Source organism: Channa argus, chromosome 7 (genome assembly GCF_033026475.1).
Source record: "Channa argus isolate prfri chromosome 7, Channa argus male v1.0, whole genome shotgun sequence".
In the NCBI taxonomy this organism is placed as follows: Eukaryota; Metazoa; Chordata; class Actinopteri; order Anabantiformes; family Channidae; genus Channa; species Channa argus.
The window spans coordinates 3,402,580-3,418,317 of NC_090203.1; the positions used below are offsets into that span (position 1 = coordinate 3,402,580).

General features: G+C 46.8%; 1 long non-coding RNA gene across 1 annotated transcript; it reads left to right on the top strand.

The window, feature by feature from the left end:
• The first annotated feature begins 935 nt into the window (after positions 1-935).
• LOC137130719 (uncharacterized) lies at positions 936-15,488 on the top strand. The gene is made up of 5 exons (XR_010914883.1): positions 936-1,123; positions 2,818-2,867; positions 5,798-6,060; positions 10,786-11,037; positions 14,036-15,488. It is a non-coding gene; the product is annotated as an uncharacterized lncRNA (long non-coding RNA).
• Positions 15,489-15,738: the final 250 nt, after the last annotated feature.

Genomic DNA, 15,738 nt, shown 5'->3' on the forward strand with positions numbered 1-15,738 from the left:
AGGAAAGGGGAGCCCGGGACATTGGTAGGCACAGAGAACCCCCCGACAATAAACCGGGGGCTGACAAAGTTGTCTCTTTGGCAGTCGCGCCTCCTATTGAACCAGTAATTTATTCAAAGGAGATTTTTATCCCCGCGATCTGATTATTATGATAATCAAGTGACCCAGACCCCCTTTCTTGGCTCTTGTCTGCGGGCTCTGGGCTCGGCGGTGACAGTAAAAGCTGATTTGCACGGTCTTCACCCCCCCCCCACCCCTCGGCCACATTCCTGGACTCCTCTGTATCAAAGACGCAGACAATGAGGAGAGTGGATGTGTGCACTTGATCGAGGCGCATGAGCGGAGGCCGCAGTCTCCGCCGGGGGCTTTGTGTCAAATGAATACTAGTAACCAGACGAGATTACACGAAACTTTTTATAATCCCACACACTTGATGTGTGAAAGTCCCGAACGGACCCACGTTAGAAGCAGCAGAGAGGGTGCTGCGTGCGTCGAGGTGCTCATGATGCTCGTTGGTGCGCAATTAGATCACTAATTATTAATATAGTCACCAGAATTTATGGTATATAGGGATTTAAGCAAGCATTTTTAAAAATTCTGTCTGGCCTTTGTCGAGGAAATTAAATGAAATAAAGAAATCCAGCATCAACAGCCAGGTGATTAGTTTCCAGAGTCTGATCCATGAGAACTTGGACACCCATGCTTATTCACGACCATTTTTCAGAGGGTGGAGACAAAAACAGACCTGCATCGTGTCATAAAGGGGAGGGCCTTGGTGGTGCTATATGTTTTTAGAGCAGGCATGTTTTAAGTTCATATTGCATCTGACGCGAGGAATGGCGAGTGCCAGGGACGGCGCAGGCAGGAGGAGGAGGAGGGTGGATGATGGAGGGAGGGGGGCAGCAAGATCCACCTCCGCGGGAAATAATGGGGATGATAATAAAACAGGGGGAAAACCCGTCCGAGGGAAGCTGAATGGATGGAGCCAGTGAGACGTCACGGCCATCCGCAGCCATGAAGACCGTGCGGTCCAGCCTCCGCCAGCTCAGTTGGTCTCCATCTCCCGAGCCGCTCGCTTCTCGGCGTTGGAGAGCGGACCCCGCAGCGACTCGCAGCAGCTGGCGTGAGTATCACATATAATGTGTGTTTTCTTCATAAGCGTGGGTGCGGGTGATGAGAAGGCAGGTGCGGGAGCGTTGGCTCAAATGACGGTGGAAGCCCATTTGCATCCGCGTCGCGTATACGTCGCCAACCTGCACACGGAACGGAGCGAGATGCGTGTGTAGGTCTGGACGTGGCTACAGGAGACGAATCAGTGCGATTGGGTGTTTGTGCAGCAGGTCCTAGATTTACATATTTCTGTGTCTTTTTTTTAGTCCTGATGCAGCGGGGAGTGTAGAGGGTGGTGTTTCATTCAGAGCGAGCGGGAGCTGGAAACAGGAACGTTTGCTCTTTAATTTTCAGCGAGTGTTACAGGGTGTAGAAATTCAACGATTCCAGTTCATTAATTTCTTAAATGGCGCAAGGACCAGTGGCCTGGTCCAGTGAAAGGTCAGAGATGAGCACAGAGGAACAAACCTGCTCTCTGTGCGTACACGAGTGGGCACATGATGAAACACGCCAGTGAAAGAGCAACTTGTAATTAGACGTCATCCGGCTGTTCTGTGGAGTAGAACTCTTCTCCGCAGCTCCGGGTGACGCATTGTGCACAGGCTTCATGCGTGTGTGCCATTCCCAGGAAGCCACATAGGCCAGAAGCCGCTTCCAGTCCTGACTTCATTACTCGCGCACACCTCCAGGCGCCTAGCAGCCTCACTTCTCCTGCTCCGCTCACTGTGGCAGCAGGAGCGGCACAGACAGGCAACATATGGCACCAAAACGCACCTTTTCTGACACGTTCAGGGTCCGGGGACAAAAAACAGAAAAGCCTGTTTTGAGTCTTTGCTGTTTTTTTGTTGGGGGGGGCGGCGTAGGCGTAGGGGCAAATTAAGCCCTTGCAGGACTCTGTGCGGCCATGTGGCTCAGATATGAGGATTATCAGCCGACAGGCCTGCAGTGCGTGCGCAATAAAGCAAAGTGGTGGCGTTCACACCCACGGTTGGCCGATAAAGGGATCACAGGGCCAAATATCCAGTCCACACGTGTGCGCCGAGTATGAGGCCTGTGCTGACAACACGTGTGCGCCCCCCCCCCCCCCCCAGACACACCGAGAGAGAATTTAGAGGCTGTGGATGTTGAAGGAGAAAAAAATAGGAAATGTTTCATATGATGGATATGAGTGTTATTTTAGATGCAAACAGGGGTCAGCGCGTGAGAGGCAGAGAGTGGGTGAATGGCGGGAAATGATGGGTTGTGTGCCCGAATTTTAGCTTCATGTCAAAGGGGAATTTCATCTTCTAAGCTCAACATAGGTTCTGCAGTTTTAGTTTTTATATTGAACCAGCTGCATCACACGCGCACGCGCAGAGACAAAGTTGTGTTGGCTATTGCATCAGAGTTTAGCGGTGATTATTGCAGTATTCCTTCATTTTTAGACACAAATCCTGCAGGTTGTACATGAAACTACTGCAGCCCACGGCGCGAGTACAGTGACTGCGGTAGCGCACAGGTGTCCACGGCACCTTTCCGCGCTCAGCATCACCCTGTGTTTAGCTTAAACGTGGACTCTGTGGAGGAAAATGCAGTTTGCAGCTTGTCTTCAGTGTTTGCACGAAGGCTGCACACATGTAAAATGAGGCAATTTGGCTCCTCCGTGCTGTGTCGTCCATTTGAAGAATAAAACCGTCTCCCTTCTCCCCCCCCCTCCTCCTCCCCCAGGGATCCCTGGAGAGACATTGAGCGGCCTCACAACACGTGGCTCACCGTAGGTAATGTGACACACATCACACACACAGACCTCCACAGTCAGGGGAGTTTGAGGGACTGTTTGTATTTTCTATTTGAAGAAATAATACGAGCTACTGTAATACTTTCTACTGTAATTGTAGTTTTTTATAAAAAAAAAATAATACGAATTATCTGACTGTAAAAAAACACCACTTTTTAAACGGAAACACGAATTTATTATTTGACAACTCTCTTCATGACGTCACTCCAAACGTAATTTTCATTGTTTTGTAAAAGATATCATGGAGAATAGTTTCAGAGCTTACAGGACCTGTGCAAAATGAATGAAGTGATTTCTATAAATTTCCACCCCCCAATACACACACACTGTTATGTGTGTGTGTGTGTGTGTGTGTGTGTGTGTGTGTGTGTGTGTGTGTGTGTGTGCCATTAGGCCTGCGCCCACCTCAGCGTGCCACCTACATCCTGGTAATTTCTTAATAATTGCCTTTGTTGCCTCAGAATCCAGAATCCAATCCGACCTGTTCCACAAAACGGCGCAAACATGAAATGCTCTGCCCGGATTTGAGCACGTGCTGTTAATCGGATGATAACCAATGAGACTTAATAATAAGAATCAATTTGTTTGCTAATCAGCTCTGCACCTCGACATAAATTATTTCCAATTACAGGCGCCGGATTTGTTGACGTCATGCGCGTGTTGGCCAATGGTGCAGGCTGATGAGGTTCAAATGGTGGAGAGACACAAAGTGGAGCTGGTTTGGTGATGCTTTAAATATGATTGTTGATTTTGCATGAGCTCATGTGTGTCAAAGACAAGAGGTTGGAGTTGTTTTTTTTTTTACCTTTTTGAATTGAGCCACTTCAATAAACAGCGTCAGTTTCTTAACTCGTTAATAATTTATTGAGCGAAAAGCTTCTCCAATGGGGAAAACTATTATTGAAACACACAGAAAACCCAAAAGACAAATATTGAAATTGTTAGAATTATATAACAACAGCACCGTCACGAATAAGCCACAGTTAATGAAGGCACTATTAATGATAATGGGGAAATAAATGCAACCTGCACATAATGATCTTTATGTCTCTCTATCCAGCTTGGAAATTGTGAAAATGAATCTGATCTATAAACGAGTAATAAAAGTCACAGCACGTGCTGCAGATATTAAAAATGGTAATATTGCATCATTCCAGTGCAAAACTGTATTATAATGAATTACTGATGCGCAAAAAAAATAATAAATGTATTTTTTAAATTGGAAAATGACATAAAAAAAATTTACAGGAATTTAGAAAATGCTGTAGTTTATTATTGTACCTTAAAATACTGTATACTACTGTATTATATGTAAGACGAGTGACTGTTACATAATGAGAATTTATAATAATTTATAATATTTAAATAAGTGTAAAATTTATTTGATCATTTACAAGTCAATATTATTTGTAATCTGAGGGATCAGTGAAGTAAACCGATATGATTTTTTGTATGACTGTGTCTGTGTGATTGGATGCATATGTAGATGTGTGTTTGTGCAATTATACGTAAGCCTGGGTCATTGTGTTTAGTCTGCTATTGTCTGTAATTATGCATTTCTAAAAATGTTACTGTGTGTTAGTGTGTGTGTGTGTGTGTGCATGAGGTTGAGGGAGCCCCAGTGCAGCAGCGTTCTGGAAGCTGAGGCACATTTCTGCTCTTAAAGGGCCTCGCTTTGTCCTTGTGGATTGAAAGGAAGCACCTTGACAAAGATCGGTGCTGCAGTGACACTTATTTTTAACAATGTGTAAAAGAAGACGATAAAGACCAGCTGTGTTTTTTTTTTTTTTTTTTTGCAACCTGGATGGAGAACCATTCCAGAGGGGGAGGATTCGTTGTTTGCTAACGGGGATGTAGCCGTCTCTGCTAGCACCTGCATTTTGCCAGTCAAGTCGGGTGTTCAGGCTTGGGTGTGTGCATGTTGGTGGGCGAGGCACAGAATGTTCTGGCCCTCCTCTGTCGCTCTCATGCTCCCTCAGTATCTCTCCATCTCGCTCTGCTTTAAGGCGGTCAGAGCTTCACTTGGTCGGTGCCATTGGTGGGGGAGGAGCCTACCACAACAGGGATCTGGGCACACAGAGCAGCTTTAATTAGATGGGGCCTCATGCCATGTGCCACCACAGTGTGTGTGTGTGTGTGTGTGTGTGTGTGTTTGCTGCAGCATTGTCTGTACCTGCACACGCGAAGACACATTTATTTGGCTCTATTTTTCTGGACAGTTCTATCTGTTGACGGGATTTTCCAAGATGAACTAAATGGACTTTATTACAGGATAAATTAGTGTATTTGTGTTACTGTTGCTGTAAATGTGAGGACGTGTGTGTGTGTGTGTGTGTGTGTGTGTAGACATCTTAAAGCCCTCTGTCTACACTTTGACACGAACCTTGAGCGTCGGCCGACTGCATCGGTATCAGATAATGTAAATGAAGACAAACCACTTTCTTTTTAGTCAAACAGCTGGGATCGTCTTTTAATTTAAAAATGCATTTGGGTCGTGGCGGGGGGCGGCGTTTGAAGCCATCACCCTCCTATGGAGACAGTCAGTGGGCGAGGCGGGTGCACCGTAGGGATTGGCGCCGGGCCGAAGGAGCGAAGGTCAGCATCATAGCCGGTTTGGACCGGTTGGACCACTTGTGTACATTTTCTTAAATTGGTGCTTCTCGGTGGTTTGTGTGATTTGGGACAGTTTTGACATAGAGGCATCCCTTACAGGGTCAAGGGGCTTCGTCACAACATCACAAAATAAAGGGTCAGCACATTTAAGGGCCGCTGTAAGTCAGGCGAGGAAACAAGGCCCAAGCCAGAAGAAGAGAATTAGTTTAGAGTTGGTGTGGAATGTTTGGGCATGAATTGCAAGAGGTGGAGATGTGCAATCAAGTTTTTATTAACCACTTTCTTCTCTGCTGATAGGTCAGAGCTTGGCCCATGTTGCTCCGCCTGTGGTTTGAGAGGATGGATGGGTAGCCTTAGGGGTTGGTTGTTATCTTTGGTTATCTAGCTGTATGAGTGATGTACATTCTTCATAAAGCTAGATAACCGAAAGTAACAAGAATCCCATTACACTCCTGAAAAGGCATCAAGACCCCAAAACTCTACACTCCCGACTCTGCTGCAGGGACACAACAGAAGAGCGAGGAGATTTGAAGAGGGATGGCAGCAGAAACCTGCAGCAGGTAGGGTGCCTTTAGATAAAACCAACTTTACTCTAAGGCCAGGTCCTCACTTCTAATTTTGATTCATCTACATTTAGAAATACTGTTGGTCGGTGTTTAGAAATACATGACACATTGCTGCACATATTCCCTCCGGTTCCCTGGGGCCAGTTGCAGTGATCCATAGTGGTATGGTTGGTGCAACAGGATCACTTTTAATCTAATAAGCCTCATGATCTTGTGTGTGTGGCTGCATGCACGGGCTTAGCCTATAAGTATCACATGCCTTAGGAGTGATTGGTGTGCTGAAAAAGACCCTCGCAGATTCACCAAAGCCAGTGGACTTTGACAAGTAGTTGGCGTGAGCTATGAATTTCTGTTTTGCTGCTTTGGCATCAAGAGAACGTGCAATATGAAAAGAATGTGGAGCTGCATACGGTGCTATGAATTATACATATGTTCTGACTTGGATGGGATTGTGTGCATTAAGAATGCTCCCTCCGAGTTAATCCCGGCTCCCAGTGCCCCGCCGGCACCTAAGCGAAGAGACAAGAGTTTGTTAGAGGCCAGTTTTGTTAAGTTAGCCGTTGTTGATTTTTTTTCCCCTCCTTCCCACCTACTTCTTTCTCCATTTTGCACAAAGAGATGTTTGATTTGGGGTCCTGGCCGTTGTTTGATTTGGCGTGACAGTTGGCTTGGTTATGAATGGGCCGTGGCAAAGCCACCATTGCATGAGGTGCTACCAAGTGAAAAGGCCCTGATGGGATCTTGCTGAACGGTGCTGTGTGCGTGCAAGGCTCCGATGGGGGAGTGGTCCAGGGGCAATCAAGCAGAAAGTGCCCCCAGTGACGAGATCCACGAGTGAGAGACTGAGAACAATCTCAGCCTTTAGGTTCTTTGCCCGGGCTCATGGTGAGGAGTAATTGGTCAATCAGATCTTCAACCTCAAGTCCTCTGATGGCTGATTGAAGGTGTGATTTCTTTTCTGCCCATCAAAGCCTGAGGGTTTCTCCTGCTGAGTGAGGCCAAGAACTGTTCCCGAGGTCTTAAGGCTTTGGAGCTACAAGGCTAGCAGCGAACTCCAATTGTAATAAATATTCCACATGGTGGTTTGCTGCCTCAACAGCCTCGAGTTTGGACATATTGAGCTTGACGTAGTACAAATTTTTGAGTGTTGCAGGGCTGAAGTGAAATTCCTAAAAGCTTGCATGGTGGCATCACTTCCCCGTGTCAATCTCTTCAAGCCCGGCATTTGTTCCTGCTTGCCTGCCTGCCTGCTGCATTGCAGGTGCTGAGTGTGACATTTGAGCTCTGGGCTCGGCTCGTAAGCGAGAGGAACGAGGGCCTTGACAGGAAGTGACAGCTGGAGATGTCACCTACCTGCTTCCCTCTCTATTGTACCTCGGCTGATGTGTTTTTATTACAGTGTAGAGTTGAGCACAGCACGGCTTCGATCTGTTATAGTAAATTGCAGATTAATGATTGGACGTGAATTTTACATTTACAGATGTAACATTTACCTGGTGCACAATGCAGTTTCGCACAGTCTGAAGGTAACTTGTCTCCCTTTCTTAATTTTTCGTGTCATTGAGACTGTTAGAGCTAAATGGGAAGCGAAGCACTGGACAGATTGTGCTCATACCCTAAGCAGTGCCTTGGGAGATGCACGTCATGGTACAAATGCTTTGTGTTGGCTCTGTGTGTGGCCCAGTTATATCAGTGACACTTCACACCGAGGACCCCAGAGTATAGACCATCTTAGCTTCTGTGGAACAGAGATGGTTCCTAAAAACCACCTTAGGGCCTATGCTGTCTCTCTTTTTCTGTGTCCCATGGCAGTGTCTGAAATAGAAAGAAAGGGAAAGGCTGGGAGAGGAAGAAGGAGGAGGAGGAGGAGGGGAAGGCTTGTGGGTTTGTCTTAGCTTTCATGCACTAGGCAAGCAGATTTAGACTCCAAGTGTCAAATAGAAAAACAGCCATTGTGGTCGGGTCCTACTTGCCCCCCACCAGTAGACTTTACAGTCAATAGAGCTAGTCCACTTGTCACTGAGGGACAATGTGCCCCTTTGCCTCTCTTTCAGCCTGGCCGGGTCCAGGCAGCCAGACAGTTTTTTGAATGAGACCCAGTGATTCTTGCCCCCTTTTCTCTGCCTCTCTTTCTTTTGACGAAACACACCAACAGGGTTTGGAAAATGGCTTCGCTGTTGGGCCGGAGCAGAAGGCCAGACCTTGTTATTTTTCTACAACATCCCAACCCCCCTCCCCCACCCCACCCCCACCCCAATCAACCTCCCACCCCTGTACACTAACAGAGAAATGAATGTATCTCAGGCAGTTGCAAAAGTCAACCGGCCTCTGCAGACAAAGAAGATTAAGTTTGGTAACTTGGCAGTAACAGGTGTACTTTGACAGTGTTTGGACTACATGGGGGGGGGGGGCTGCTGCTGTCTGACTAGTTGTTCAGTTTGCCTCCTTGTTGGTTTTAAGTTGCGTGCGGAGATAAAGATGAAATTTGCTTTTCGGTCTCAGACAACAAGGATGCTTCAGACCCCGTCAACTTAAAAGTTCGAGTCTAGTGTGTGTTTGCTGTCCGGCGCCAGGCTCTCATCGTTTTTTACCGCTTTTGAAATTGTAGCTCAGTTTTGCCACATTTCTCCAGTGATTTGCCAAATTTTCTCTAGAGGGATTCTGCAGATATCTTTAGATCTCGAGCGGTGCTCACCCAAGGGAGTGCGTTCAGGGTAAACAATGCGGGCACACAGAGGAAGAAAGAAATATCATTGGGAGTGCGGCACAGCACGGAAGCATGAATACATTTTCACATTTAGAAGCGAGACAGTGATGTTTTAACAGGGGACGTATCTTTCAAAGAGAATAAAGAGGCTTTTCTATCCATACCTCCAGTATTTTCAACCACAATAAATCGAGCCATTCAGCAGCAGTACAAACAGAGACACTCTCACAGCCAGAGAAAAACAGTACATGGATTTGTTTGTTTCAGTCGTTAATAAAGCTTTTACCGAGAGCCTCGGTCCTCTAAAAAAAAAAAAAAAAAAAAAAAAGCCCATTCTGGTGAAATGACTTGGCAAAGCATCCGATGGAGGGTCTGTTCAGACTGAAGCTGCTCCCGCTGCCATTGTCTAGCTCTCTCTCTCACACACCTACGAGTCCAGAGTAAGCACACAATTTCATTGTTGTGTGAGCTGTTAATATCAGAGGCTTCACAATAGAGCCCATTCGCCATATTTGCATAAGGCACTTTTCCAACAAGGACCCAGAGAGGGCTTGAAAGCTGGCCCACTCCAGTGCCAATGGCAAAAAAATGTCAAGTGCCAATTAGGAGAGGTTTGCCACCATTCAGCAGTACCCCACCCCTGTAGTCCTTCCCCTCCCTGCTTACCCACCCCAACTCTCTCACACTCCAAGTTACCCCTGTTTTTACCAACTTATTCCAATTTCAGACGTAGCCTTCCCCTACTGACACCCAGAGACAAAAGCTGGCTCCCTCCTCTGCTGGCTAATGGAGGATCCTTTCTGCTGGTTGCAGAGTATTAGCAAAATCAGATAGTGTGCTCCGTTCACCAATTAGCCAGCTTTCTTTGTTGATTCCTTTGAATAGAAGGGTTCGGGAACTGTGCGGCTAAACCTGCGAGGCACAGGCTTCACCTGCTGGTGTGAGCTTGCAACATGGTTTTCCCGTGGTGTTTGCATGTGCAGGTATAGGTAACTGAGGGCAGGATTCTGGTAAAGGCAGCGATTTCAGCCTATTAGAAATGAACTCGTTGCATCTGATAATTCACTGTGGTGTTTCTGCATTGGTGCTAATGGCATTTAACCTCTATTGCTGACCTGCTTTGAGCTAGCCCTGCTTGCTATTTTGCACCGAAGCACGTAGGACAAATACATAGCATCCAAGGATGAAAGCGGCTGCAGCCCGAGACCATTTAAAGTGAGAACACAGGCTCAGAGTCAGCTGTTAAGCTCAAAAGAAAAGCACATTACTACTACAGTCAGATTTCCTGAAACTACATCAAGTCCATTTTAGCACTGGACAGCTGTTTACAATTCTACTCTGTGTTGGAAATGCTGCATTGTCTCTGCTATCGCTTAACTGCAGCTGTCAGGTGCAGAGCACACGGTGACAGGAATGTAGAGCATCATCAGTGTCCTTGAATTCAGGCAACGTGGTGTTTACATTGGGAAAACCTCGGCTACAAAAGGCAGAGACGTCAAATAAATACGAAACCCGGTGTCCTGTAAAATGACGACAATTCAACGAATTAAAAGAAAAAAAAGAAAAAATTAAGTCTTAGACACAATAAAAGAAGGTAATGGTATTTGCCCAATTGGGCTGCTGTTGTGTTCCACAGAGCATTTACCTAACTTACCGCCTCCTGCCACTCAAAAGGATTTTCTCTTGTCCCTTTTTCTCTTTCATTCTTTCATTCAATCTCTGTGTCTAGTTTTTTTTTCTTTCCCACCCTTGATTCTCAGATGGTTGGATCTGATTTGCATGCATTTGCATAATGAAAGTCATTTGCATGCTCAGGGGCAGACTGTACCATGAGAACAGACATGAAAAGGTGTGTGTGAGTGTGTGTGTGTGTATACATGCATTCGTGTGTGTCCATGGCTTGCATTTATATGCTTCCCTGAACTATACATGTGTGTTTTGATGGATAAACCACATTCTTAAAAATTTTTCCTCTTGCCCTCTGATTTTCCCTTTCCCCATTTTCTGTGCAGGCGATCATCACGACACCACTGAAGGAAAGCTGGCAAAAAAGAGACTGAAAAACAGAAGAAGGAGGAGGAGGGGTTGCTGTTGATTCTGCCCTCCCTCTCTCCTCGTCCTCCTCTGCATCGCCTTTTCCCACCTCCTCCTCCGCTCCATCCTCGGCAGACTGCCCCTTTTTCCTGTACAGCGAGACGCAGCCCGCGCCACCATCTTAGAGCAACACTGGCATGAAATGGAAGTGGGAAGACCAGTCAGTGCAGGTAACACACCAAACCCGCTGCGCCCGCCATGCTGCATCTTTCCTCTGCCACCGCCCCGGCTCTCCATCCTCTCCTCTCCCCCGTGCCCTCGCTCCTCGTTTCCAGCAGGCTGCAGCCTCTGTTTTTAATCACCTCGGATGTGTTTGTTAATTGCACGATTCACGAGATGCGCGGACGGGTGGAGGGAGGGCGAGGTGATGTGGGTGGAGCATTTTTGTATGTGCGTTCACATTAAATCACTCGGCTCTCAATGCCTCTCTCAGGAGGCTTTCAGTGGGCATCTGTCCTCCGGAGCTCCAGGTTCTCTTTCCCGTCTGGGAATTCTCATGCCATCTTCAAATGCCTGCCCTGACATGGCGGCGGCTGCCATTTTGGAGAAATTAGGAAACTCGCGCCACATTTCATGAGCCATACACCAAAGCACTTTAGAATTTGTGCTCCATGTGTTGGTCATAGACAGTTGGAGTCTTTAAAATTATATTTTGCCACTTTGCCGTTACAGAATCTCAACTTTTCGATGAATGTCTACAATAATTCCTTTAGCTCTTTAAGTAAGGTCAAACAAAATGTCAAGGTGGTCACATATGAGTGCAAAGTGGTGATATCCACAAACCACTGTTCTCATGTCACATTCAGGAACACTGCAGCATATCACAGAACCAGCACAAAGCAGCAGAGACACACACAGAGAGAGAGAGGCTGAACTAACAGGGACGGTGAAGAAGTGAGAAAGTGGGACCTCAATAGGCAGAGTCTCAGCACTGGAAAGCCTCTCTTTGTGCGAGCAGCGAGTGTTGTAGGGCAGTCGGTGCTCAGACAAGTCAAGTATTGTTCTCCCTGAGCGAGCTCGTCGTAGCGCAGCATTATTCCAACTTTGAAAACCGCTTAAACCAAAACACCAATTAGCGTCGGCTCGGCTTGATTAAGTAAGGCACCCGGTAAACAATGCCCGCCATTGTCTTCGCAACAGATAGACCTCTCATTGTTAGTAAGTGTGGTGTGGAGGTCGGAGGGAAAATGCTAATGCTAACTTACAGTTGTGTGCCAGTCCATAGTGGTCACAGAGAGACTGCTGATACCCCCTGTTGGGTCAAAATCAAAGAAGAAAGTGGGCCTGCTGATGAACGTGGGCAAGAATCCAAGGTGACTTTACCCAAAAAGAGTCTAAATTGAAATGAACGATACCAGACTTTCTTTATTTCAGTTTTTGATGGTGCACTCTTTAATAGTGGAGGTGTCAAGAAGGGCTGTGGCAACTGTGTCAAACCCAAGGTGCACCAATCACGGCCGGGCCTCCATAAACAGGTGGTAGATTGAGCAAAGGGGGCCGGGGCCGTTCTCAGTTTACTGTGTAAATTATGCAGAGCTCAAAACAATGCAAACAGTAGACAGTGGAGTGGCTGGCGTTGGCTAATGAGATGATGAGAAGCCTGGGAGGGCTGCGAGCTAGCCGAGGTGAGGGGGTGGGCATGGCCGGCAGCTTGCGTCTGGATCTGTGCATGTGTGTGTGTGGGTCTAGAGGAGCTTTGGCAGGGAAGCAGACACTGTCCCGTCTGCACAAGCTCCACCATCAGCACCCCTCCTGCCCAGACTGAGTGCTGCGGAGGGAGGGGAGGGTTAGCAGGCAGCTGGGGCACCCTTCCCCCATTGCTCCTGCAAGAGCACCAGCCTTGGGAACCACTGCGGCAGAGGTCCCCCAACACTTGCATGTAGGGGCCCCCTGAAAGTCTGGCTCGTCTCCCTATCTCCAGCATCCCCTCCTCCTCCTCCTTCCTCTTGTCTCCCCATCCACCACCACCCCTCAAACCCTAATGTGAGGCTGGGGGCCTGGGAAGGACTTCAAGTTCACGGCCAGACCTCCTATTGAGCTGACAGTCTGACTGTTTGCTCAATTCGGCTCCCTATTCAGAGTAGCACTGAAGGAAGGGGGGGGGGGTGGACTGTTGAGAATGGGCTGGAAGACCGTGGTGGCGGTGTTGCTAGCTGGGACACCACAGCACAGTGATAGCTATTCATTCAGCAGAGCGAGGGAGAGAGTGGAGGTGGAATGGGGGGTCGGAGTCGGGGAGCACAAATAAAAAGTGAGGAATCCAGGCTCAAAGTTTGCTTTGAGGGGTGTGCGCCTCTCTCACACTCTTTTAGATTCTTAATTACCGGCGCCTTCCACTTTTCTCTCTCCCTTTCTCTAACTTACACCCCCTCCTCCTCCTCCTCCTCCTCCTCATTCCCATCACACACACACGCACACACACACACACACAAAATCACAATCATTCTCATCATCCTCTCTATCCCCTGGTTTTATTAGGCCACATGCTGGGGCTGTAAATTTACCATTAACAAGCTTATTCACTGTAGTCCTCTCAACAAAACACGACCATGATGCCAATAACTCAAAGCGACACCAATACCCGAAACTGCCTTTTATGCCACTAACTCTCTGCAGTTAGCCACTCCCCCCCCCCCCCAACTGGCCAAGTGCACCATTCTGAACGGCGGCGTGATGTGAAATGCCGAGGCTGGGGTTTGCGTGCTAGCACCTCGGCCCATCCTCCTGTGATTAGCACGATGCTTTTGTTGATTTCTGCAGCTGAACCACTGGTTCACTCTGCACTCAGTGACCTGCTCTAATAGTTTAAGTTGCTTGTCTGAGCTGCTTGAAGGTGTAGCAGAAAAACAGGGTTTGTTAGCCTTCTGAAGTCCAACTCAGCCCAGCTTAGGGTGTGTCACATGCTTCCTCTTTGTATTAGCAGCTCCTGTCGTACCAGGCTCTGGTTAAGGCCTCAATCCCTTTAGCCGAGACTGGGCTGCGCTGACCTCGGCTAGATTTGGGACACACGAGAAATTCTATGTTTAAAGGACAAGGACGACTCTTCTCGGCCATTGAAAGTCCACTGTCTCAAATACTTTTGTAACATTTGCATCATTGGCCTCACTTTGTGTTCTCCCTGTTTCTGAGAGATCCAAGATGTAGCTTTAAGTGTTTGTCTGTTTGCAGGTTAAGGGTGCCAGCGTGGGGAATCCGAAGCAGACAGAGGATAGACTTGGGGGACAGCAGGACTCATCCTTCAGCCTCTCAGTAAACGAGGACGATGACACTCCTGGCCCTGGCCCATTATTTGACCCAACAGTTGAGCTGGACTAGTGGTCAGCATCTTTTGGTGTTTTTGCGGAGCATCTTGTTGGACTGTGAAGGCGGGAAACAGCGCCTGGACAGAAGATCAGCAGCTTGGCGTGTGGACCAGCTGCTGTGCCACTGATTTTTCTACATTTTCATTATTATAGATTTGCCTATAAACAATAATAATTAGACATGCAGCAGCAGAATAACCCAATAATGCCTTCAACTAGCTGTAGGTCAGATTTGATTAGTTGAGCTGTAGCCCACATGATGTTTGATTTCTGTTCTGTTGTAGTTGCTAGGACTCAAAGACACGTGAATGTGAGACCCACGGCAGCAGTGAATAATACTGCACTGCGATTGGGCAGCTCCATGTGTCGGCTGACACAGCGGCGAAGGAGCGAGCTGCCGTCTTTATACTCTATGCAACTGTTTTCTTCTTTCATTTCGAATCCCAGACGGGTGGAGACTCTTCTATTCCCACTTTGGATTTTTTTTTAGGGCTAGCAGTTTATAGACATTCCTTCAGACATCATCAAGAAAAAAAATGGTTTTTGAGGAGTCCATTCTCGTTGTTTATACACTGTTACAGAATCAGTGTGTGTGTGTGTGTGTGTGTGTGTGTGTGTGTGTTTGCGTGACAGATGACGAATACCTCACCAGTGGATGTATTGGATCTCCTATTTGCAGCCTTAACAGACTTTGATTTGACTGCACGAGCCCCAGTCTGAGCAAATGTGCATTCACACATTTAATATTCCTGATGGCAGAAGTGTGTTTGATCAGCAGGAAGTAGCTGCTGGCTGCCCGTATACAGAACACAGCACACTATTAAAACCTTCCCAGCTGACTCTGGAACGCAGCACTTTGGCTTGTAGCAGTTACCTGCTTTTGCTGTAATAATACATCTTTGGGTGAGACATGACAAATACAGTGGCTTCAAACACTGCCTTAATTTCCTGTCCTTGACATGAACACACACACACACACACACACACACACACACACACACACACACACACACACACACACTGCAATAAAGCAAGTCCTATCACAGCCTAATTCATTCTATATTAATTTTCGGGAAGTGGCAAATTTTTTTTTATTACGATTGATAATCTATGCAAATCTTTTAAATATTACTTTAAACAATCTATGTCTATGCAGCGCTTTTGCAATTGATTCAAGAGAGACTATCTTGCCCTAATTTAGAAAATGTATTCTTTTGATAATCATGCACATCCCAGTGCTCAGGACAATTACTTATCTGCCTGGATAAGCTTGAAATTATGTTTTTAATCTCTAGCAAGACAAAAAAAAAAAAGAAAAAGTCACTCTTCTGATAGCAGTCCAGGGGCATGGAAAGCATGAATTGTGGTCTGAAATAATTAAAGTGTTTGCACTAAATCTCCTTTTTCTTTAAATGCACATCAAGCATATCTATTTTAGCTTATTGTTTTAATGTAAGCAGCAGCGTTTGTGTTAATCAGTCTAACTACTGTGACTGAGTGCTCACCACATGTGCCTTTCTGTATAAAACTGTGTTGGAATAGTAATAAAGGTTTACACTGAAAACAACG